Genomic DNA, 27,183 nt, shown 5'->3' on the forward strand with positions numbered 1-27,183 from the left:
GGCCCCTTGTTTGTGCTGTCTGCTCTCCTGGGCTCTGTCCTAAGTCGGGCGCCAAAGGTTACCTGACTGGTACACTGGCTCCAGGCTCTGAAAACAATCGCTGCTTCCCCGTATTTGTTCGTTCTCCGTCTCTAAATCTGTGTTTGTTGTTCAGGGTTCGTAGATTGTTATGTATGTGATCGATTCACTTGTTTTTCTGAGTCTTTGTTGCAAGAGGGATCCGAGGTAGTGTCTACCTAGTCCGCCATCTTAGCCCCGCCCCTCAATTTTCTTAATACAAAGATGCCCATCTTGTGAGTATATTTCCCCTCCCAGTGGTTTACTGTTGACTTATTTTTGAATATATTAATGTGACTACATGCAACTGTTTCCTGTATTAACAGCTTTTCTTTTATTTACCTTCATGAATCTAGCTTCCACCTACCAGAACAGTTTCAGGTTGCGGGCTGATGGGTGCCTTATTCGCTGTGAAATTGAATGCAGTGGTTTTAAACACTGGCCAGAAAATGTTTGATTGCCATTTCAAAACATGGAAATAGTTACACTGATGCCTGAACTGCCATTTTCTGCAAAAAGCTGTGCAATTCTGGTGTCAAAGACTAGGCAGCCACTATTCATAATAGCTGTTGCAATTCCCTCATAAATAGATCGAGGAGTCCTTTCCCAAGTCAGTGGCTGCCTATGACCATTTAGCTCAAGTCGATGAGCAAAATTTTCAGTTTCCTTGTGTGTTCCTAACAGCTGTACATTGCGAAGAACTGCTGGTGGCCATCATATTTTTCCTGCTTCTCTAAGACTAACATGAAGTGAAGACCAAAACAGGACTGCATCATCACCCAGTCAACAGCACCAGGAAGATTAACGTCTGTAGCAAGGAAAACTATATCCTCTCCCTGTAGGGTTGCAATGGACTTACGCTGATGCATCAGATGGGGCATTACAGCACCCAAGGCACCTTGCCATTTACAGGAAGCAGCAGGGCATGGACAGGAATAAGGCCTAAACTCACAGAGCTTTTTCTGTGTGTGGCAGAGTTATTTCACATTCTGAAGAGGCATATTTACAAGGGAAAAGTACTGATGAACTGGCCACTTTCTCCAAAGCCAAGTTGCGAATGGATCCCAACAGGCCCCAGCAACTTGGACAATGTGTGAGCTAAAGAGCATTGTAACACTTGTTCAAGTAGGGCAGAGACCAGGCCAAGGCATATGGAAATATGTTTCAAAAGGCTTAAATATATCCACATACTTTAGCCAAAAAAATCCATGTTTAGAAAATTTGGGGAGTGATCCATATGGAAGGCTGTAATCCTTGATCTTTATCAGGAAGTGCTTCGAGTCCTCTTCACTTTCAGCAAGCAAGGTTGTGTCATCTGCATAATGCAGGTTGTTAATGAGTCTTCCTCCAATCCTGATGCCCTGTTCTTCTTCACACAGTCCAGCTTCTGGGATTATTTGCTTAGCATACAGATTGAATAGGTGAAAGAATGCAACCCTGACACACAACTTTCCTGACTTTAAACCACTCAGTGTCCCCTTGTTCTGTTTGAGTGACTGCCTCTTGATCTATGTACCAGTTCCTCATGAGCACAGTTAAGTGTTCTGGAATTCCCATTCTTCTCAATGTTATCCATAATTTGTTACAATCCACACAGTCGAATGCCACAGTCATTCCACGTCCTCTTCTGAATCCAAATTGAATTCCTGACAGTTCCCTGTTGATGTACTGCTGCAACTGTTTTTGAATGCTCTTCAGCAGAATTTTACTTGCATGTGATATTAATGATATTGTTAGATAATTTCCACATTTGGTTGGATCACCTTTCTTGGGAATAGGCATAAAAATGGATCTCTTCCAGTCACTTGGCCAGGTAGCTGTCTTCCAAGTTTCTTGGCATAGAAAAGTGAGCACCTACAGTACTGCATCCTTTAGTTGAAACATCTCAGTTGGTATTCCATCAATTCCTGGAGCCTTGTTTTTCACCGATGCCTTCAGTACAGCTTGGACTTCTTCCCTCAGAATCATCGGTTCTTGATGGTATGCTGCCTCTTGAAATGACTGAATGTGAACCAACTATTTTTGGTACTGTGACTCTGTGTATTCTTTCCATTTTCTTTTGATGCTTCCCACATCATTCAGTATTTTGCCCAAAGAATCCTTTAATATTGTAACTCAAGGATTAAATATTTTCTTCAGTTCTTTCGGCTTGAGAAGTGCCGAGTGTGTTCTTCCATTTTGGTTTCTAACTCCAGGTTGTTGCACATGTCTCTATAATGGCCCACTTTGTCTTCTCGAGCCACCCTTTGAAATCTTCTGTTCAGCTCTTTTACTTCATCATTTTTCTTCCATTCACTTTAGCTACTCTATGGTCAAGGGCAACTTTCAGAGTCTCTTCTGACATCCATTCATGTATGATGTCCTTGATGTCATTCTATAACTCGTCTGATCTTCTTCAGTCATTAGTGTTCGACATGTCAAATCTATTCTTGAGATGGTCTCTAAATTCAGGTGGGATATATTCATGGTCGTACTTTGGTTCTTGTGGGCTTGTTCTAATTTTCTTCAGCTTCAACTCGAACTTGCATATGAGCAATTGATGGTCTGTTCCACAGTCTGCCCCTCTGTTTTTCAGACTGAATGACTTCTATTGCTCTACCTTAAAGTTCACTGATGTTTTCCTCTGATATCTGTATTCTGCTATTAAACCCATTTAGTGAGTTTGTTTTTGTTTTTTTAATTTTGGCTGTTGTATTTTTCAATTCTAATACATCCACTTGAATTATTACATTTTCTTTTTTTTTTATGAGATTTCTAGCTTTAGCGTTTGTTTCAAGAGTTCATAATTACTTATTTGGGCATTTTTATAATGGCTCCTTAAAAGTCTTTGTCAAATAATTCCATCATCTGCATTATCTCTATGTTGGCATCTGTTGATTGTCTTTTTCCATGCAAGTTGAAATTTTCATGCCTCTTTATACATTAGATAATTTTGGATTGTACTCTGAACATTTTTAATTTTACATTATAAGAATCAGGGTCCTTGATTCGGTCCTAGGGAGAATGTTGATATTTTTGTTTTAGTAGGCAATGGGCCTGATTAGGTTCAGGCTGCAAGTTTCAACCTGGGGGCTATGTTTCCAATGAAGTTTAGTTTTCAAAATCTTTCCAATTCTCTTCAGGTGTGTCCTGGATGTGTACCACCCAGCCTGGAATCACAGAGATACTCTACCCATTACTTCAGTTCTCAAAATCTCTAGTATGCCAATTGCAGTCAAATCCAAAACATGCATGGTTTAGGGGTAAGCTCTGGAGTTCACAAACAACTGTTCATAACAGACTTGTTCATAAAGAGGGTCACTTCCCCGAGACCTTCCCTCTCCACAATCTCTGTAGTACTTCCTGGGTTATTGAGGCTCTTTTTTGGTCTTCTGGACAGAAACCAGGAGCTATAGTTATTCTACTCTACCACATACTTCCATGATTGAGCCTGATTTGGGCCCAGTGATGCAAAGACAACAGCGGTTGATCCCAACCTCTTGGGATCACAGATCCACCACTGCCCCATGCCACAGGATTAACTGGGGTATAAGAGAACAAAGAAAAGTGAAGAATAAATTTGAGAGAATTTCCACACTGGCGCTGTGTGTTAGGATTCCCTGTCCAAGTCCTTAAGCCAGAACTAGGGGGATTCTCCCAGTGCTCCTCTGTGCCTCTGTGCTCACTTCCAAGTTTCTGGCTGCAGCAAGTTCAGGTTGGGAGATACTGGAGGAAAAATGGTAAACTCTCCGTCAGGTTGGTGGTACTTCGATTTCTGGTGTTCTACAATCTGCCTGCTGCTCTTTACTTTTCAAAGTCCTCAAATAAGCTACCCTATGCATTCTGTCCAGACTTTATAATCATGTTCAGTAGGAGTGATGGGTGAAGTGTGCTTATTCCATTTTACTCAGGACCTGAAAGCCAGGTTTAGGAATTTATCCTAGCGAAATAATAAAAAATGTGTGCAGAAAATGTGTATTCAAGATTGTCATCACAATATTGCTTATAATAGCTATATTAAAAAAAAAAAAAAACCCGGTGCCATCGACTTGATTCCGACTCATAGCAACCCTATAGCCTGTGCTATTCCTTACAAGCAACAAAATCTGGTAGTTTTAAATTCAACCTGGCTGATTTAAGCAGAAAATACATTTTTTAAGGGAATTTAGCAGCTTACAGGATGCTCAGAAGGGTGGGAAACTAGCCTGGGAGATTATGTAGCCCAAAACAACGTCCAAATTCATGTCACAGGTGTGATTTCCTGCCTACCTTGTAGCACTACTGTTCAGCTTTGGACACTATGAATTGCACTGGAGTAAAAAAAAAAAAATGGAAACCCTGCTGGTGTAGTGGTTAAGTGCTATGGCTGCTAACCAAAAGGTCAGCAGTTTGAATCCACCAGGTGCTTCTTGGAAACTCTATGGGGCAGTTCTACTCTGTCCTATTGGGTCTCTATGATTCAGAATTGACTCAGTGGCAACAGGTTGATAGGTGGTACAAACAGTTAACACATTCACTGTTAAACAAAAGGTTGGAAGTTGGAGTCCACCCAGAGGCTCGTCAGAAGAAAAGCTTAAATGAGACTAAAGGGGCACACTAGCCCTGTGGCAAGGTCTAGAAGGCAGGAGGGGACAGGAAAGCTGGTAACAGGGAACCCAAGGTTGAGAAGGGGAAGTGTTGACATGTCGTAGGTTTGTTAACCAGTGTCATAAAAGAATATGTGTACTAATTGTTTAATGAGAAGCTAATTCTGTAAACCTGCATCTAAAATACAATTTAAAAAAAAGAAGAAGAAAAGCCTAACCATCTACTTCCGAAAAATTAGCTATTGAAAACCCTGTGGAGCACAGTTCTACTCTGACACACATAGAGTTGCCATGAGTCAGACTCAACGGTAACCGGAAAAAAAAAAAAGATGGTCACCATTAATAAGACTGTTGCCATTGCTGACCTCAGAAAATGATTCCTTCTGCCTTTGCCACCATGATCAAGAAAAATTCTCTGTTCTTCCCACATAGCCCTCTGATCCATTCACAGTATCTCTTCTCTATAACACTCCTACTAGGCAATTGAATTTTTTTTTGTTTTGAATTTCTTTTTACTAACACGAGAGATCAACTTTAAGCACTAAATTATGCACCAAAGGTGGAAAAGTCAGTAGAATTTTAGAGGAGAGAAATGCCACTGAGAATATTAGTCGTAAGAGGAGGGTGTTTGCAGAGTGAGAGCAGAGCTGAGTCTTGAAGTATGATCTCAGGAGGAGGCTGCCTCAGCCAGCCATTGCTGTATAACCAATAGCTGTAACAAGCCATCCTAAAACAATATTTTTCACTCATGGATTTGGGGCTAACTGGGGCAGCTCTGCTTCTGATTTTAATTTTTGCCCTTCTCATAGTCTCTGTCCCCCACAAGTCTGTCAGTTTGTCATACTGTGAGGGCTTTCGTGCTGCTATGATGGTGGAAGCTATGCTACTGGTATTCAGATACCAGAAGGGTCACCCGTGGTGGACATGTTTCAGCTGAGCTTCCAGACTAAGACAGACTAGGAAGAAGGACCCAGCAATAAACTTCTGAAAAGAATTAGCCAGTGAAAGCCTTATGAATCACAGCAGAACACTGTCTGATTTAGTACCAGAAGACGAGTCCCCCCAGCTTGGAAGGCACTCAAAAGATGACTGGGGAAGAGCTGCCTCCTCAAAGTAGAGTTGACCTTAATGACATGGATGGAGTCAAGCTTTCAGGACCTTCATTTGCTGATGTGGCATGACTCAAAATGAGAAAAAAACAGCTGCAAACATCCATTAATAATCGGAACCTGGAAAATTGGAAATTGTCAGAAATGAAATGGAATGCATAAACGTCGATATCCTAGGCAGTAGTGAGCTGAAATGGACTGGTATTGGCCATTTTGAATCAGACAGTCATGTGGTCTACTATGCCAGAAATGACAACTTGAAGAGGAATGGCAATGCATTCATTGTCAAAAAGAACATTTTGAGATCTACCTTGAAGTATAATACTGTCAGTAATAGGATAATATCCATACACCTACAAGTAAGACCAGTTACTATGACTATTATTCAAATTTACACACCAATCACTAAGGCGAAAGATGAAGAAACTGAAGATTTTTACCAGCTTCTTCGATTTGAAATTGATTGAACATGCAATCAAGATGCATTGATAATTACTGGTGATTGGAATGTGAAAGTTGGAAACAAAGAAGAAGGATCCGTAGTTAGAAAATATGGCCTTAGTGACAGAAATGATGCCGGAGATCGCATGATAGAATTTTGCAAGACCGACAAATTCTTCATTGCAAATGCATTTTTCACCAACATAAATGGCGACTATACACATGGGCCTCACCAGATGGAATACACAGGGATCAAATCAACTACATTTGTGGGAGGAGATGACAGAAAAGCTCAATATTAAAAAAAAAAAAAATGTTAGCAGTCAGAAAAACACCAGGGGCCAACTGTGGAACAGACCATCAATTGCTCATATGCAAGTTCAAGTTGAAACCGAGGAAAATTAGAACAAGTCAATGACAGCCAAAGTACAACCTTGAGTATACCCCACCTGAATTTAGAGACCACCTCAAGAATAGACTTGATGCATTGAACAACAATGACTGAAGACATCAAGGACATCCTACATGAAGAAAGCAAGAGGTTATTAAAAGGACAGAAAAGAAAAGACCAAAATGGATGTCAGAAGAGACTGCTCTTGAATGTCAATCAGCTAAAGCAAAAGGAAAAAATGATGAAGTAAAGGAACTGAACCGAAGATATCAAAGGGCGGCTCGAGAAGACAAAGTAAAGTATTATAATGACATGTGCAAAGAGCTGGAGCTAGAAAACCAAAACGGAAGAACATGCTTGACATTTCTCAAGCTGAAAGAACTGAAGAAAAAAATCAAGCCTCGAGTTGCAATAGTGAAAGATTCTACTGTGAAAATATTAAATGACACAGAAGTATCAAAAGAAGTTGGAAGGAACACACAGAGTCATTATACCAAAAAGAATTGATTGATGTTCAATCATTTCAAGAGGTAATATATGGTCAGGAACTGATGGTACTGAAGGAAGAAGTCCAAGCTGCTCTGAAGGCATTGGCGAAAAACAAGGTTCTGGGAATTGATGGGATATTAACTGAGATGTTTCAACAAATAGATGCAGCTCTGGAAGTGCTCCCTCATCTATGCCAAGAAATATGGAAGACAGCTTCCAGGCCAACCGACTGGAAGAGATCCATATTTATGCCTATTCCCGAGAAAGGTGATCCAATCAAATGCAGCAATTATCAAAAAACATCACTAATATCACACAGAAGCAAAATTTTGTGAAGATCATTCAAAAGCAGCTGCAGCAGTATACCAACAGGGGACTGCCAGAAATTCAGGCCAGATTCAGAAGAGGACATGGAACCAGGGGTATCATTGCTGATGTCAGATGGATCCTGGCTGAAAGCAGAAAATACCAGAAAGATGCTTACCAGTGTTTTGTTGACTATGCAAAGGCATTTGACTATGTGCTTCATAACAAATTATGGGTAACATTGACAAGAATGGGAATTCCAGAACACTTAGTTGCACTCATGAGGAGCCTGCAACATAGATCAAGAGGCAGTTGCTCAGACAGAACAATGGGATACTGCGTGGTTTAAAGTCAGGAAAGGTGTGCGTCAGGGATGTATCCTTTCACCATACCTATTCAATCTGTATGCTAAGCAAATAATACGAGAAGCTGGACTATATGAAGAAGAACAGGGCATCAGAATTGGAGGAAGACTCGTTAACAACCTGTGTTATGCAGATGACACAACCTTGCTTGCTGAAAGTGAAGAGGACTTGAAGTTCTTACTGATGAAGATCAAAGACCACAGCCTTCAGTGTGGATTACACCTCAACATAAAGAAAACAAAAATCCTCACAACTGGACCAATAAGCAACATCATGATAAACAGAGAAAAGACTGAAGTTGTCAAGGATTTCATTTTACTTGGATCCACAATCAACACTCATGGAAGCAGCAATCAAGAAATCAAAAGACATAATGCATTGGGCAAATCTGCTGTAAAGGACCTCGTTAAAGTGTTGAAAAACAAAGATGCGCCTGACCCAACCCATGATATTTTCAATTGCATCATATGCATGTGAAAGCTGGACAATGAATAAGGAAGACCAAAGAAGAACTGACGCCTTTGAATTGTGATGCGGGCGACGAACATTGAATATACTATGGACTACCAAAAGAATGAACAAATCTGTCTTGGAAGAAGTACAACCAGAATCCTCCTTGGAAGCAAGGATGGCTAGACTGCATCTTAAATACTTGGGACGTGTTGTCAGGAGGGATCAGTCACTGGAGAAGGGCATCATGCTTGATAAAGTACAGGGTCAGTGGAAAAGAGGAAGACCCTCAACGAGGTGGACTGACATGGTGGCTGCAACAAGGGGCTCAAGCATAACAACAATTGTGAGCATAGCACAGGACCAAGCACTATTTCGTTCTGTGGTACACAGGGCCGCTATGAGTCGGAACAGGCTCCATGGCACCTAACACAACAACAACAACATAGTCTCTGTGAGTTCCTGTAGTTCACATCTTCTTATTTCTCATAGATTTCAGCCTGACAACACAAATTTTCTCAGGTTCGTCCTGTATTATGGATTGATTTTGTACCCCTAAAATATGTGTCAGGTTGCTGATCCCTATACCTGTGGATGTATTTGGAAATAGGATTTTCTTTGTTATGTTAATGATACCATATCAGTGTAGGTAGGGTGTGTTCTCAATCGAATCTCTTCTGAGTGAAATAAAGAGTAAAAAAAAAAAAAAATTTTTTTTTTTTTTTTTTATAGACAAAGAGTAGGAAGCATGAATGGGAGAAAGATAGGTGCCAGTTGGAAATCGCCAAGGAACCAAGGAATGCCAGGATTCTAGAACCTGAGACAAGAATTTTTCCCCAAAGTAGACATACAGAGCCTTCTCCTAGAGCTGGTGCCCTGAATTTGGACTTCTAGCCTCCTAAACTATGAGAAAATAAATTTCTGTTCTTTAAAACCACCCACTTGTAGTATTTCTGTTACAGTAAAAAAAACAACCCAGTAGCACAAGAAAACTAAGATACCTGTATCAACCTGGCTTCACCAGTTTCCACAAAAAACTACTCACATCAAGTATTTTGTGACTTGGCTACAATTCACCTATGACTTAAGAGATTATGCGAAAGGGCTGTATCTTGGGTGACATGACCTTCAGCCATCTTGCTGGCTATTCGCCTCCCTCTCTCTTCCTCTTCCTTTCATCTCCACCTCCTCATTTCCTCAATCCTAAATCAACCCACAAACCTCTTCTCCTGTCTTTCACAAAACATTCCATTTTCACCCAGGATCTTATTTGCTACCTAATGGCTTAACAAAGGATTTCTTTCAAACACATCCAGTGTTCGCCCCAAGAGAGTATTTTATAAATAACACACTCTCTTAAAGTGACCACAGTTACTTGGTTTTCTTCTTGTGCCTCCAGTTTTTCAAGAATAACTGGACAAGCAACAAGCAAATGATCTGTGGAAGTTTTAGCTTACTTAAAAGGGGAAAAAAATGAGATGTGCCTACCGGTGTATTAGCCCTTGAAGAATCTTATAAAAGTGCAGCCCCAGTAGCCAAGTGCTTTGAGGAGAACCCCATTGGGGAGAACAATGGCTAAAAATAGTACCTGACCTTGGATATCCAAAAGGAAAATGATGAAAAATGTTGACCAAAGAGTTTAAAGTGTCTTTGAAGAAAAAAGAAAAATAAAAGCACACCCACTTTTTTTTAACTGCATAGAAGTCACCTTCTGCACTTTCTGGAAAGGACAGGTATTCAGCCAAGGTGTGGGCTTTCAGACATGACCTTCGAGACAGACAAGGGACAGCCACTCCACACACCAAGCAAGGCAGGTAAAGGAGAGTGACAGATGCCCCAAAACATTGCAGAAATCACAAAGTAAATGGCAGATCATAAGCAGAGCCACCATCATGGAATCAAGACTAACAAGGATTGCTTTTACTGTCAGCAAAAAGACAGATGGCCAGATGGGTTACAGACCAGGTTCTGGAATGGATGGTTTTCATGGGAACTGAAGGCAGCTGTCAATGTTTTAACCTGATGAGGAAAAAGGTAGAAGGGGCTATGGAAGGTGTGTTGCAGTAAGAGATAGGAGACCAGGATGCTAATTTATTCATTCATGTGCCAGGCAGAGTACAACATTGGACATTGACATTGGAGTACAACAGAGAACAAGACACAGAAGGTTCCTGCTCTGGTGGAGCTTACAGTCTAGTTGAAGAACAGATAGAAAATCAGTAAGTAAAAAACATAAATAACCCAAATAGTAAAAAGCACAATGAATGACACTAACATGGTGCCATGAGAGAGAATAGCCAGGGAAGGCCTCTCTGAGCAGGTAATATTTGAGTTGAAATCTGAAAAAAGAAGACAACCATGTGAAAAATGCATGCATAGGGGTCAGGAAATGCAAGGTCCTATTGCTGGAAAGAACTTCTTGGCAGGTCTAGGATTTGATGACTCCTTCTTTTTTTTTTTTTTCCTTGTGACAGGAGAACAGTCCACAAGGCAGAGAACTAGGCTGGGACCAGATCTTACAGGCCTTGTAATTTCTGGTGAGAAATTGATCTTGAGAGCAATGGAAAAACACCAAAGTGTTATAAACAGAAGAGTGATATGATCCTGTCTGTATTTTTTATGGAGTCTCTTGGTGCAAATGATTAGTGTGCTTGGCTGCTAACCAAAAGGTTGAAGGTTGGAGACCACTTTGAGATGCCTCAGAAGAAAGGCCTGATGACCTACTTTTGAAAAAAATAGCCATTGAAAACCCTGTGGAGCACAGTTCTACTCTGACACCCATGGGGTCGCCATGAGTCAGAGTTGACTCCACACCAACCAGTTATTTTGTATTTCTCATTGTTGTTTTTAACTTTTTGTTTAGAAATAATTACAGATTTGCAGGAAGTTGCAAGATTATGTACAGGGAAGTCCTATGTAGTCTTCACCCAGTTTTCCCAATGAAAACATCTTACATAACTATAATGTAACTATAATAACCTGTCAAAACCAGGAAATTGACATTGGCACAATGCACAGAGCTTATTTAGATTCCATCAGTTTTACATATACTTATGGGAAACCCTGTGGCGTAGTGGTTAAGTGCTACAGCTGCTAACCAAAGGGTGGGCAGTTCGAATCTGCCAGGCGCTCCTTGGAAACTCTATGGGGCAGTTCTACTCTGTCCTATAGGGTCGCTATGAGTTGGAATCCACTCGACAGCACTGGGTTTGGTTTTGGTTTAAGGGTGTGTGTGTGTGTGTGTGTGTATGCACTGTGTGTGCAGAATTCTATGCAATTTTATCACACATGTAGATTCATGTAACCACCACCACAATCAAGATACAGACCTGTGCCACCACCACATAGCCCCCTTGTGCTGCCTTTTATGGCCTTATGCACTCCCATTTCCCACCTAACCTTTGGCAACCAATAATCTATTTCCATTCCTATAATATTATTACAAAAATGCTGGCTAAAGAATCCAATTCTTTTATATTGACTCTTTTCACTCAGCATAATCCCCTTGAGAGCCATCCAAGTTTTTGCATGTTTCAATAGTTTGCTCCTTTTTATTTCTAAATACACTTACTCGTCACTTATCAACTATCTCATCATCTGACATTTTGCATGTATGACCAATAGGAAAAAATTTACTGTTCGACTATTTTGCACATTAACAACATATGTCTAGCAGTAATGAATGCTGAGGTGCAAGGTGAAAGTAACGCTGGCTGTGATGGTTAAGGATGTTATGTGTCAACTTAGCTGGGCTATGATTCTCAGTGGTTTGGCAGTTATGTAATGATGTAATTTGGCAGCTATGTAATGATGTAGTCATTCCCCATTTTGTGATCTGATGTGATCATCCTCCATTTTTGCATAATGCCAATTTTCACATAATGACCTGGTCTTTGAAGCCTAACATGTTGGTAAGTGAGGACTGGGTGTAGAATTGCATGATATGGATGCACACGGTGTATTTAACTATTCACCTTTGAAAGACATTTGGTTGTTTCGAGTTTTGGGTTATTATTAATAAAGCTGCTGTGAACCCTCACGTATAAGCTTTTATGTGAACAAAAGTTTTCATTGCTCTGGGTTAAATGCCCAGGAGTACGATTCCTGGATCCTATGGTAGCTGTATGTTTAGTTTTTTAAGAAGCTGCCAAACGTTTTCCAGAGGAGTGGTACCATCTTACATTCCCACCAGAAATGTATGAGTGATTCAGTTTCACTACATCTTCTCCAGCATTTGGTGTTATCACTATTTTTTATTTTAACTATTCTGATAGTTGTATACTGATATCTCATTGTGGATTTAACTTGCATTTCCCATGCCGCTGATGATATTGAATATATTTTCATGTGCTTATTTGCCATTTGCAGATCCTTTTTGGTGAAATATCTGTTCCTGTCTTTTGCCCATTATCTAATTGAATTGTTTGTTTTCTTACTGCTGAGTTTTGAGGGTGTTTTCTATAGTCCAGATAGTAGTCTTCTATTGGATATGCGACTTGAAAAAATTTTCTTCCAGTTCGTAACTTGTCTTTTCATCCTCTTAACAATGTCTTTCACAGAGCAAACAATCCCTCTCCTTTTCACCCTATTTTAAATTAGAAACCCCCCACCTCTCTGTCACTTCCATCTCCCTGCCCTGCTCTAATTTTTTTTTTTTTTTCCCCATAGCACTTACCATCTTTTAATGTAAGAAATAGGTAAATCTGATAATGTTTACTGTTTGTGTCCAATTAGAATGTCAACTCTTCCTCAGAGAGTCCCAAAAACCTAGATGAGTAGCTAGCACATAGTAGGTACTCCAATATTTTAATGAATAAATTTATTGGCACATTTTGAAATAATGCAAATCACCTCAAAATTTTAAGGGTTTTGAGGACTGCGGTCCAAAGCTGGTGGGTTGAGTTTCAGTGGTGTTTGCTATTGATACAAGGAATATTTCTGTTTATGAAAAAATAGCCCTGAATTATGCAAAACTTGAATTATGCAAGATTGTCAGGAATGTATCTCTCATGTACAATATAATCAGCTTATAATTTATTACATATTCATGCAATAAACTAATGTACAATCATTAAAAGAAAATTTTAAAAATATAATTATGCATGGAAATGGTTAGGTTACAGTTTTAAGGTCAAATAAAGGTACATAAAACTACATGTACAGTATAATGATTGCACTTTTGAAAGGGGAAAAATAAATCAGAAACACACACACAAACAGCATACATACCAAAATAGTTACCTGAATGCTAGGATTAAATTTTTTTTTTTTTGCATTCTCTTTGTTGTTCTCTACTATTAACATGGGAAACTTGCACAATCAGAAAAGACAAAACACCAACGGAGAGTGCTTGGAAGACAATTTCCTCTGAGAGCCAAAGGCACTTTTAGGACCATCGGAGGAAGCGGCTGCTGAACTCAACCTGAGAGGGCCCAACCAGTACCAGTTGCCAGTAAGTTGATTCTAACTCATGACAACCATATGTGTCAGAGTAGAACTGTGCTCTGTAGGTTTTTAATGGCTGATTTTTTGCCAGGACTTCCTTCCAAGACGTTTCTGGGTGAACTCGAACCTCCACCCTTTCAGTTAGCAACCAAGTGCATTAACCGTTTGTCCCACCCAGGGACTCCAAGAAGGCCCAAGGCCATGGAATGAGGGAGGAACCAACCACCACGGAAATCCACTAGTTTTGTCTGGGAGCATTTCTCACCTGGATTACTCCCTCCGCATTTTAAAGCTTTGAGATTGCCCCAAGGCCCTTCCAAAACACCAGAGATTTGCCCTCACCGTCCCACCCAGGTAGAACACCTAAAGCTGTAGGTAACTAAAAACCAACTTAACAGGCTTCAATTACATAGAAATTATCTCACATAAAAGAAGTCCAACAAGAGCTGGGCAGCTTCCAGTAGGCTCACAGATGATGGGACCACGGTCTGTCCACCTTTTCAATCAGCTCTAACTTGTTCAATCCAACACTCTAAATCTCTTGCTGCAGATGCTATGGCCATTTCAGGCATTATATGTAGGCCAATGGCCAGAGGCAGAAGGGATTCTGCCTCTTTCTTGTGACTGAAGCATGAGGACACCTTTCAAGGAGCCCAGCAGCCACTTTCTCACATTCATTGTATCTTGTGCCCTTGACTAATCCATTCACAAGTAGGGAAACATGGGTTCCCTGGTTACACCGATCAAACTCACCCCTGGGGCAGAGTGGGTCAGGGTCTCCTGAAACCCAAGATGTGTGAACATCAGGAGATTATTGAGGACACAGGAAGAGTATGGGGGATGGGAGGGGTGAATGTCAGGCAGGGCAGCCAACAGCAACTGCTGTAGCTATGGGATCTCTCTACCAGCCAACGTGCTTTTTTATTCTCAATTAGAGAAAGCCACATGCAGATTCTCCTTGGGTCAGCCTTGTCTCAAAACATGAAGCGTCCCACAGAGCTGTTAGCAGCCGGGTGCTTAACCACTGCACCACCAGGGTTCCTGCCTTGGGAGAAGGACAGCCAGAATGCTCCTCAGAAGCAAGGATGCCAACACTTCCTCTCACTTACTTCAGGCATGTTATCAGGAGGGACCAATGCCTAGAGAAGGACATCAATCATGCCTGGTAAAGTAGAGGGTTGGCAAAAAAGAGGAAGGCTCTCAATGAGATGGACTGACACAGTGGCTGCAATAATGGGCTCAAACATAGCAACAATTGTAAGGATGGCACAGGACTGGGCAACGTCTTGTTCTGTTGTGCATGGCGCAGCTATGAGTCAGAACTGACTTGACAGCACCTAATTTAACAACAACATTGTTTATAGGATGTGCAGTAGATACTAAATACTGTGGATAAGTTTTGCATGCATTATATCATTGCTTGTTCCAACAGTCCTGTGAGTTATTGTTACCCCCATTTTAGAAGTGGTAAAGCTGTGGGGTAAAGAGGTTGGGTGTTGTACTCATGAGTCAGCCCGCAGAACGATATTATGGCTGCATGTGAGGCAATCAAGGAGTGCCTTGTGAGCAGTTCTCCACTTAACGGACAGGCCTGTATCAGCTCTGTGGGCAGCTTTCTGAACACATAGGCCAGACTTCTAGCTGCCAGCACCTGAAAATCTTGGCCTGAGAGCTCCTCTAACCTTATGTGCAGCAGGCTGGAAGTGCTGGGAAATTAATGCCCACCAGGAGCAGCCCTCTACCAATGACTGACTGGGATAACTCTGAGGTGTGCAGTATGCATTGTCTCCCGGAGTTCCCCAGCAGGATTAAGCTCTAGGTACCCACAGTGGTAACTGGCTTGATGACACATCCTGGACTGACTTCCTCCCTTCTCTGCCTCACTTGCCTACCCCTGGAGTGGCGCTTCCTGGCCTCAACTCCCAGATAAACTACTCGCAGTCAAATTCTGGTCATGAGGTCTGATTCAGGGGGAACCCAAACTAAAACAAGATTCTTAGTACCTGGCCTGGAGTGCTCTTGGAAGACAGAAATGGACCAGACATGAAACCTGCCCCAAGGAGCTCAGCAGCATGAAGGAGACAGATGGGACCAAACCATCACAATCTGAGGACAATGTGCTATGCTTAAGAACCTGCCCTGATGAGAAAGTGAACAGCTTTGTTGGGTGGGTCAGGGAAGGCTTCACAGAGGAGGTGGAGTTGGAAGGGTTATTGTCATTCCCTGGTGTGGGGGCTAGGTAAAGGTCTGAAAGGCAGGAAGGATCATTCAACCAAAAGAAATGGCCCATGCAGAGACCCAGAAGCACAAAAGAACTTGCTGCCTTCTAGAAACTCCTAAAAGTGAGCAAATTCTCCTGGCTCTGTGGAAGATGGTGTGGAGGGAAGCAAGGCTAGGGGTGGGAGGTGAGCTGGGAAGCTCTTATCCCAGCCTAGAGGAGAAGCAGTGAGGACCTGAGCTAAGGTGGGAAAGCCAGAGGAGGAAAGTCCACAAAAGGCTGCAGTGGAGAAACACTTATGGAAAAACCTACAATTTCTACAGCTGCAATAGGAGTAAAAATTTGTATTTTCCAATGCTTCAGACCCAGGCTGGGAGTTGCAGTGTGGTGTATCATTAGAGAGCCATGCTGTCTGGGAGAGAACGGGACTTGTTTGCCCAGAAGGCCAAGCTCTAATGGGGCCAAACCCTTGGAACATCCCCACTGTTCCCCAGGAGAAGGCTGAGCTGGAGGTCTGCCTGTCTTAGTCCAGGCTCCCAATGAACGGGAAGTAACCTAGATGAACTGACTGACAAAAACAAACACAAGCAAGAACCAAACCCATCAGGTCAATTCCGAATCATGAAGAGGAACCCAAATCCAAAGTTAGGGAGCCTCGCCAATCCTATTCTTTTAGAAGATTTCTCACTAGCTACATGGCCTACTGGACTAACCCCTTTTTAGGAACCCCGTAGTAGGTGTTTGGTCCTTAGCCAAGAGCTGCAGACACTAAAGCTCTTTGTTCTCAGTACGCTATGCATATTAATTAATACTATATTGTTCAATGCCCATTTGTTCTCAAGTCAATCCCCACTTTGCCCCTGCCCTGCTCTATATCGGAAACCCTGATGGCGTAGTGGTTAAATGCTACAGCTGCTAACCAAAGGGTCGGCAGTTTGAATCCACCAGGTGCTCCTTGGAAACTCTATGGGGCAGTTCTACTCTGTCTTATAGGGTCGCTATGAGTAAGAATCGACTCCACGGCACTGGGTTTGGTTTTGTTTTTGGTTTGCTCTTTTATACCACAGAGAACTACATTTCCCAGATTCCTTTGCCCTATGGCTTCTGGGGGTTTCAGTTAATGGGAGGCACTGTCAGAAGATTGGAGGATGGGAATAAGGGAAAGACTGGAGTACTTCTCCTCTCTCTGCTTCCTGTGGTACCACCACCACATCTCTGTTTCCTCCCCATTCTCTCTCCCTCCATATATCCCTTTCCTCTGTAGCCCAATACCCTCCAGGCTGCTTCCACAGAACTGCTAGCCCCATCCAATGGTCTCAGACACTAGGCTCTGGTGAAACTCTCTCTTCCATCTACCCCTTTGGCCCTAAAAGTGAAAGCAGCTTCCTGCTATTGATAACTTTGTGTGCCTTCTCATCCCTTTTGGCCTCCCCACTCCTTTAACACTTGAATTAATCCTGTGTATAAAATCCTCTCCATTTAAAAATTCTAGGGTGGTTTTGATTTTCTTGGCTGTACTTTGATTGATACCTGACTATATAATTTACTTAGTGACTACACTTACAGTTTGTCTGTCTACTCTGATTGTATGTCAGCTCCATGAGGGCAGGGATATTTGTTTCTTTTGTTTACTAATATATGGTAAGTAACTAGAATGATGCCTGGCACATAATAGGTGCTGAATAAATATCTACTTTCCCTGGTGGATACTGGGATATGGCCCTTAGGTTCCCCCTCAGGACTTAAGAGTTAATTCCCCCCAACAACTGGGAGTTCTATTGACAAGGCACATCATAGCTTTCAGCCTTCTCCAGAAATTGCCCTCAGCTAGAGAGAAGCCTCATCCCTTTCCTGGAGGCATCCTATACGGAATGACTTGTCCAAGTGAGATTATAAAGACCCAACCCATCATCAAAATGTGAGGCAACTCTGAGAGGCCATCCCCTTATGGTCAGCTGAGGCCTTAGCTAGTGCCCCACAGTGGTCCAACATTTCCCTTTGCCTAATCCTGCTTCTGTCCCTTCCCCCACAGGCACTGATCCCTAATAAAATTTCCATATGCTAATCTCCATGTGAGTCTGCTTCCTAGTGAAAGTTTCCAACTTGAGTCTGCTTCCAACCTGAAAGTTTTATCAGGTATAAGGCTCTAAGTCAAAAGTTCCTTTCCTTTAGCACTTTGAAGCAACAGTTCTATTGTCTTATTTCTAGAGATACTGCTGAGAATCTTAATTAGATCTAATTCTAGCTCTTTCACAGGTATGACAGACATTCAGCTGCCTCCCCCTTTTCCTTGCTGATACAATCAAAGTGCTGTTCAGATTTCTGATGGCCAGTGTTCCATAGTTTTCTCTCTAGCCCCAGGGGGGTGAATGTGAATTTCGGTATGAATACCAAAGCCCACATAGGCTATGCTTCTTTTATAAAAACCAAGCCCACTGCTGTTGAGTTGATTCTTATATAGCATTTTTTAAATGCTTCCATTTATCCTGAGCAGTTGCTGGCCTGGGAGACCCCAGGCATCGCAGGGCCCACCCAGGTTTCCCCTAGGATCAACAGGATCAAAGTCTCAAAGCTCTCATCCATTTGCAGCACTGGCCCGCTAGCTAAGATTCTCTGGTCCAAGTCAGTTATTCAGTCATGGTAACTCCATTCCCTTCGCCATGATGGCTACAATTGTAGAAGAAAGAGTTGCCTTTTCTAACCTTTAGTCATTGTAGTGGAAATAAGCGATGCTTGTACTTGATGTAGACACCTTGCAACCATGAGATAATAAGCCTAGGAACAAAAAGCAAATCTTCTATGGGAGGGAAAGCTAAAAAATGGAAACACACTGCAGATCTGATGACATTGAGCCACTGAATTAATCCTGGAACCATCCTATAGGACTTAGGTATAAAAAATGTTCCTCATTTTTAATCTCCTTTTAGTAGGGCCTTGTGTTGTTTGGACCAAAAAGCATCCTATCTGATACAGTAGGTAATCTTGTTTATTTCCAGAAGCTTTTTGGATGGGATGTAAATAGAAGTCATTGATGAGGGCTTCAGGCAAACCCTTTTGCCATGTTCTTCCTGAGGCCAAGATGTATGCCTTGACTGAGGCTCTAGAGGCCATTTGTAACCATAAGGGAAGGGCCTAGAGAATGCAGAGACCCTATTCGTGAATCACAGCCAGGAGCCTCCTCCCTTGGGATCTATTGCAAAAGCTAACAAACTCTCAAGTCTTTAAACTACTACAAGCATGTCTCTGTTACCAGTAGTCAGACACAATCCCTAACTGATGCAATATCCTTGCCTGTTTGTCTAGTGAGGTGTCGATTTCTTGTCAAATTTTAAGAGCTCTTTATAAATTATAGCTTTACCCTTACCTGCACTACAGATGGTTTTCTAACATGTCTCATCTGTCAATTTTATAGTAGTTTGCTATGCAAATATTTTATATTTGCATAAAGTCAAATATGTTTGCTTGTTTGTTTTATAGCTTCTGAGATTCTCCTGTTGGTTATCAGGGTGGTTTTAAGGACGTGTCCACAAATTCTTTTGATACTCCTCCCCTTCAGGGGGTGGGGCCTAATTCCACTCCCCTTGAGTGGGGGCTGAACTTAATGACTGGTTTTCTAATGAACAGAATACGATGGAAGCGATGAGATTTCATTTCTAAGATTAGGTTAGAAAAACACTGCAGCTTCCTTCTTGGGAGCATTTGTTCTTTCGCTCTCTCTCTCTTGCTTTCTAGCTCTCTCTCTTTTTCCTATCTTTGGGGGAAGCAAGCTGCCATGATGTGAGCAATCCTAGAGAGAGAAAAACTCTGTGAGATAATGTTTGCCATTTTAAACGGCTAAATTTGGGTTACAGCTTATATTGTACAGGGAAAAATGTGATAGCATGCAAAATAAACAAAGGTAATAAGATGGAGATCCCTGGTTTATAGGGTGGAGGGTACCCATGGGGAGGGCAACATTAGATACAGTAGTCCAGGCAGACCCCTGAAGAGGTGACAATTGAGCTGGGATTAAATTAATAACTTCTGTTACTTTGTAGAGTTTCATAACCTATGTTCAATGCTTCAAGTGCTTTTGGATGGTCTTGATTAGTGACAAAAAGAAGTCAATATCAGACGTCTAGAATTCTCGTATTTTGAGATAAAATCAACCGGCTTCTTTTTAGAACCTTCACGATTTTTTTCTAAAATGACAAACTTAGAAAGTTTTAGGCTGCTATTTGCAATCATTTCTCTACAAATAACACATTACAGATGTGGGTAGTCTTTATTCTCAATAAATAGAAAATGAATTTGGATATAATTTTCAATATAACTCTCTTTAACTCTGGTTGCTTAATTAAGACAGAAATGCTGATCTGCTATATAAAAATCTTGACCAGATAAACGCAACTTACAGATCTGGGAAGAGCATCTTGAAGCGAATTTGAGGAATTATCATTTATCTTCCTTAACATATATTTCAGCACTAACGTTCATCATGTTTCTTACCTTCCACCAACTGTCCATTATGGCTATAAATTGAACACTAGGACTAAGAATAAAACTATTTAAAATATATAATGCTAAAGGCAGTTGCAATATCCACTTTGTTCTACTAGCCACAGTGAACCTGAATTCAGGTAGACAAACCTGTGAGACACAATGGGCTTCACCCAGCATCAAGTTTAAGCAGCTTTACTAAAAGATACAGAGTAGGGAATATCTTAGCAAGCAGAGCAATGGCATAGCCGAGGTCCTGTGACTCCAGGGCACGGCTTCTAATGTCCCAGTCATTCTGAACTCGGGACATGTGTGGTCATAAGAGAGAAGACCGAGTGAGTGCTATAACACAAATACCACAAGTGGATGGTTTTAACAAACAGAAGTTTAATCTCTCACAGTCTAGGAGGCTAGAAGTCCGGATTCAGGGTGCCAGCTCCAGGGGAAGACTTTCTTCCCCTGTCGGCTCTGGGGGAAGGTCCTTGTCATCAATCTTTCCCTGGTCTGGGAGCTTCTCAGCGCAGAGACTTCGGGTCCAAAGGACACACTATTCTCCTAGCTCTTGTTTCTTGGTGGTATGAGGTCCCCATGTCTCTCTGCTTACCTCTCTCTTTTATATCTCAAAAGAGAGTGACTTGAGATACAACCTAATCTTGCAGAATGAGTCCTGCTTTATTAATATAACTGCCACTAATTCTACCTCATTAACACCATAAAGGTAGAATTTACAGCACACAGAAAAATCACATCAGATGACAAAATGGTGGACAATCACATAGTACTGACAATCATGGACTAGCAAAATTGGCATACCTTTTTGGGTGGGACACAATTCAATCCCTAACAGAAGCCATCAGTTCTGGGCCCCCTTCAGCATTTATACCAGTTGGCCACATAGCCCCTCAGGCTATGTGATTTGCCTGATTCTTCAGAGCAGCTGCATCTCATCAATGTCAATTACTTACTACCCTTCAACAAACGTGGACAGTGTAGCATGTACACAGGCTAACCACCTGTACATCATCTTTGGCCAGATTCTGTTTCATCAATAGTATATCATCCTAACAATTCCTTGCATTAATGTCACAAAGAGAAAAGACAGTTAAGAGTGGGGGCACTGTTTTAGATAGAGCGATCCATGATGGCCTCCCTAAGGAGGTGATATTTGAGTTTAGAGCTGAGGGATGAGAATAAGGCAGACGTAAGAGATAGGAGACAGAAGGAACCGCGAATACCAAACCTTGAGGTAGGAAAGGAGTTGGCATGTTTATGAATAGAAAGAATACATGTGCGTCTGGAGCCCAGTGGTCATGGGGAGAAATGGCAAGAAGCAAGAGTCAAATTTGCATGGCCTGAGGATCCTGGTAAGACATTTTTTAATTTGGGAGCTATGGAGATCTTCAAATTAGGTAGTGCCATAATCTGAAGGAGATCATTCAGGCTGCGATGTGGAGAAAAGAGAGGAGATGGTCAAGAAAGAAAGCTTTAGTCCAAATGACAGGTGAAGATGGCTTGATTAGGAAGGAATAGAGAGATGGAAAAGAGTCCTGGTGCAATGATTAAGCGCTCAGCTGCTAACCAAAAGGTTGGTGGCTCTAATCCACCCTGTGGCTCCAAAGGAAAAAGACCTGGTGACCTGCTTCCATAAAGATTACAGCCTAGAAAACCCTATGAGGCAGTTTTACTCTGTCACATGTGGTCACCATGAGTTGAAAATCAACTTGACAGCTGCCAACAACAGAAAAATGGAAAAATGCAGATAGTCTCAGGATAATGTGGAGCGGGAATCAACAAGTCTTGCAGATGGATTGGTGGGAAGAGGCTCTGTGCTGGATATAAAGGGAGAATCAAGGGTGATGTCTAGGTTTTTGGCCTGAAGAAAAAACAAAGAAACCAGAGGTGGACAGATAGAAAACAAGGTTTGAGCAGCCAGGGGGGCATCACAAGAGCACTTTTAGAACAAAAGAAATCTAAATTGTATATACACTTTGGAGTAATAGTATTTGGGGTATATCTAAAGTCATGGGACTGGACAAGATGATCCAGTGAATGAGAGAAAAGACCTGACCAAGACCACCAGTATGTGCAACAATTCTACCCCAAGAGTGAACATCACGATGCTTACCATAAGAGAACAAAACTGAGGGGGAAGTGCAGAGCAGAATTTCAAATTCTCATGGACTCCAGACTTTCTGGAGCCATGGAGGCTGGATGAACCCCATAAAACTACTGCCCTGAGATAATCTTTAAACTTTTAAGCAAAAATATCCCCTGAGTGACTGGGGAACTCCTAAGACTGTGGCCCCCCAGACACCCTACTAACTCAGAACTGAAGCCGCTCCCGAAGCTCACCATTCAGCCAAAGATTAGACAGGCCTATAAAACAAATAATAACACACATGAGGAACATACTTCTTATAATTCAATCAAGTATGCTAGACCACCCAAAAGCAAAGAGAGAAGGCAGAAAGGGGCAGGAAAACTGGATGAACGTACATAATCATCACCTGGGTCTCTATAAGAATCACCTGGAAATGATCCCGAACCGGTTCCAAGCCCTGAAAAAAACTAAAAAGATGGAAAAGAGAACATAACAGTACTCTAAAATCAGTAGGATCAGCAGGAGACTGATCAAACAATACTACGCCATCAATTAAAGTATCATTCTATGGTGCATTGCTCACATGGAAACAAGTTCACGATATTAAGAGGAAAGAGTTACTTGGTTACATATGGTGTGATCTCATGTTTATTCAAGGGGCATTCTGTACGTGCATAAAAATGAGAATAAAAGAAGTACACATAAAATATTATTTGTGGTTCTGAGTGGTTACCACCAAAAGAAAAAACGAACCAGACCTGTTGCCGTCAGGTCGATTCAGACTCATAGTGACCCTATGGGACACAGTAGAACTGCCCCACAGGGTTTCCAAAGAGCAGCGGGCAGATTCATCCTGCTGACCTTTTGGTTAGCAGCCAAATGTTTAACCACTGTGCAACCAGGGCTCCTCTGAGTGATTTGAGGGTGGATTTTTTCTTCTGACTCTGTATTTTCTAAATCTTCTTTAATGAACATGTAACATTTGTTTAACAGAAAAGCTTAAAAAAAAAAATTATTCCCTACAACTCATCTTTAGGACTAAATCCTGCTTCTAGGGACTCACGTGCGGTATTAAGCTAACCCCAGTTGATCAGGCCAGTCCAAATCTGTCTTATTTGTTAACATCATCTGTGTAGGTTCTCAACTTGGCTGCACATTAGAATCAGCTGGGGAACTTACATTTCCATGCCAGGGTCCTACCCTAGAGCCTGGGATTTCAGTGGTGTGGTAAGTACCCAGGCATAGCTGTTTTTGTGCCCCAGGTGATTCTGATGGGCAGGTAGGGCTGGTAGACCCTGTACTGCTCTCCAAAACTCAGGTTCTAAAAACTTAGATCATTGAATAGGGTAGGAAGGAAGTGAGGGAAGGAGGAACTGTGGAAGAAAGAAGGCTTAGAAACAAGGCATTAAAGAGGAATTAATCAGGCCTCCAAATGCAAAGAGGAAAAGGTTGAGAACTCCGCCCACCTCAAAATAGCTTTTATTTCACACCAGGCGCTAGTTAGCTGCAAAAATCTGATCCCTGCACAGAAGCTGATAATAAGAGTCCGTTCCCAAAGCTGCTGGAGCAGGTGTTTCCTCCCGAAAGGGGGTGGGCCAGAACTGCAAATCTCATTTTGGAAGTTGCGAGCCCTGGGGATACTATTCTGTGGCACTGCCACTCTCGCCGCCATCTGTACTGAAGCTCGGCTCCGTTTCTGGGACAGCCCTCAATCCAACTGGCAAGCCTCAAGGTTTGCATTCTTGCACAGGATGTCAATGCAGGGGGAGCGCCTTTGGCAAGGCAGCCCTCAGGTCTCCTTCCCTCAAAAGATCCGCCAGTGATCCTTGCCCTGCTGGCTTCCTCTTTAATTGGCCCACGCAGTGGGGGGCAATTGAGATTAAATGGCCACTTGCTGGGTGACTTCGAGGAAAGGCCCTCAATGCTAGGCATACATGGCCCTGTTTGGCCATTGGTTGTATCCCAGGATTGAATGAAGCAACTGCTGCTGCAGAAGCTCATGGGGTGTTCCTTTAAGCCACGGCAAAGCAGGCTCTTAATTTGAGTTTGCAAAACAGCCTCCAAGTCAAACCTTCTCTGTACTGGGGCCCTTCAAGACAGAGCGATGTCGGAAGCAGAAGCCAGGAGGCACTGAGAGGACTGGGCAGAAGGAAATTTAGGGCTATAAATCAAGAAAAATGGGTTATTGCACAATTGCCAGGTTGTTCTGAATAGCCCACCAAGGGAATGGGAAAAGAGCCCTCTCGCCACAGATAACTCCTAGAGGTCCCCTGCATTTTTCTAACAACGCTGGGCAGTTTCTGGGACAAAGTTCATCCCAGGAGAGTCCAGGAATTCTGCATGTTGGATGGTAAAGCCTAGGTCCAGGCACTGATGACTGTGACCTTGGGCATATTGCTCAACTTCCTGAGGCCTCAGATCACAGGCTCTGCAAGAGAGTGACAGGAAAGCACAGGAAATCAAAGGCCTGTGTATATCTTCCCCAGTGATTGTCCTCAAAGGCGAGCTGCAGGAACCCCACACAGCCCCAGGAGTGCAGAATGGGTTGGGGTCTTAGACTGAGCTGACACAAACATCAATCCCTTGGCAAATCCAGAATCTGACCACTTGCTATCTTCTGCCCCACCACATCCCAGCCCCTAATGAGCTCTCAGCCTTATCTACTACCTTCCCACACACACACTCTTGCCCCAGGACCTTTGCACTTGCTTCCCCAAATCAGATCTGTATTGGAGACTAAATTGAACTCTAACAGAAAGAACAATCACTTCCATCCAATAAGGACCTCTTCAGGGGGCCTGGTGGTTCAGTGGTTACTCACTCAGCTGCTGCTGAAAGGTCAGCCATTTGAACCCACCGGCCACTCCAGGGAAGAAAGATGTGGCAGCCTGCTTCCATAAAGATTACAGTTTGGGGAACCCAGTGGGGCAGTTCTAATCTGTCCTAAAGGTTCGCCATGAATTGGAATTAACAGCAGTGGGTTCGGTTTGGGTTTAAGGATCTCTCCAACCCCTACAGCAAACGAATTGTTAATGGCATATATCAGGACAGATGAACAAGGGAAACTGCTGCTTGGGACCAAGCTGATTATACACTGGCAGGCGCCGACTAAACAAAGGCTTTTCTTACTCAGCTCTTGAACTCTGGCTGAAATTAGCCGGCAGGGCCAATTGTTGATTAAGTCCCTTCCTAATTTTTAATATGTAGAAGACAAGGTTTTAACTTTCTTCTCCTTGTATCCAGTCCGGCCCAATGTGCAGGGCCATCCTTAAGTTAAACAGAGCATCTGGGACAATTAGCCTGTGAGAGGCAAGGTAAATATGCCAGGGACTAGAGAAGAGCCACAAACGCAGATGCCACCAGGGGTCTAGCAGGTGATGAAGGGGACTAAAGCAGACAGGTGCAGACTGAGGCAAGCTGGGGAGAGCAGGTTCGGACTAAGGGGGCAGCTGCTGCTCAGTGCCAGCCAACGAACGTGAGTCTGGAGTTACCTGATATGATTTTTCAGTGCAAGCCAGAAACTCAAACTTATATGAAATCCTCAGTTTTTAAACGTTGGTGACTAAGTCAAGTTAAATACAAAAAGTCACGTTGGGTCAAACTACATCTGGGGGCCAGATTTCACAAACAGGCTGCCAATTCGTGACCTCTGAATGAACACAGGGCAGGTTACAGAGAACAGGAATGAGACAAGGCAGCGCTATAAAATGCCAAGGAGGGGTAATGACCTCCCGAGCATGCAGTCAGGAAAGGGGTCAGAAAGGACACAAGTCGTACCACAACAGTGTGACTTAGGTAAAGTTGCAGGTAGGTGTGTATAACCTGCCAAAGCTGGGGACAGCACCAGCACAGGCATGCCAAGTCCAGCCAACTGATGTACAGGGAGTGTGCTAGTGTGGCAGGACATTTTAATCTTCCTTTTCCTTCCTTTGTTTTCACCTCTCAAGATGTAGGCAGCCCTGTGCTCACTGCTCAGGGCAGAAGTCACAAGGAGCCTGGGACTCTACAGGGCTTGTTTCCAAAAGTCTAAACCCCCCTAAGGGTAACTCTCAGGAAAGGTATTTTGGTCCAAAAAGGAAGGGAGTAGGCTAGAAAAAGCTTTCTCTGGGCTGTGGAAGTAAGGACACACAGAGAGGCCTGGGGGTCCTGCGGTCCCTCACGAAGAACCACCGAGGAAGCAGTTAAATCCCAGGAATATCCAGGCAGGTGAGATCCCACACAGCTACCCACATACCTGGAAGCAGCAGAGATCCCCCAGGACAATGGATATCACAATAGGAATGTGTTTGACAGAATCTACTTCATAACTGAGTAGATCCCTTCCAATTCCATGGCTCCCTCAAGAAGACTGAAGTTAAAATGTCCCAAAACCCAGTAGTATGGAAGTCAAAATAAAAGTTGCTTTATTTTTCGTACACCTCGGTTTGCAGACTGAGATTCAAACAGGCTAGGGAGGAGCTAAAGGTAAAGGTAGACGGGTCAAAAGCAGTGTCTGAACCTGACTCTAAGCTCCTCTTCCAATGGTCACAGTGGTAGGCAGTCTCAAGATGGTTCCCAAAGACCCCCACCTCCTGTATTCACACCCTTGTGTAGTCACCTCCCACATTGTACCAGGTTTGTCCTGTGTGGCCAATAGCATACAGCAGAAGTGATATTATGTCACTTTCAGGATTAGGTTATAAAAAAGACTGTGCCTTCTGTCTTCACTTTCTCTCCCTCTCTCTCCCTCCCTCCTCTCTCTCAAATCATTTGCTCTGGGAGAAGCAG

At 42.6% G+C, this 27,183-nt stretch overlaps 1 pseudogene; it reads right to left on the bottom strand.

The window, feature by feature from the left end:
* Nucleotides 1-522: 522 nt before the first annotated feature.
* Nucleotides 523-27,183, bottom strand: part of LOC126063616 (E3 ubiquitin-protein ligase SIAH1A-like) — a 41,402-nt pseudogene continuing 14,741 nt past the window's right edge.

The sequence above is a fragment of the Elephas maximus genome, chromosome 20, assembly GCF_024166365.1.
Source record: "Elephas maximus indicus isolate mEleMax1 chromosome 20, mEleMax1 primary haplotype, whole genome shotgun sequence".
In the NCBI taxonomy this organism is placed as follows: domain Eukaryota; kingdom Metazoa; phylum Chordata; class Mammalia; order Proboscidea; family Elephantidae; genus Elephas; species Elephas maximus.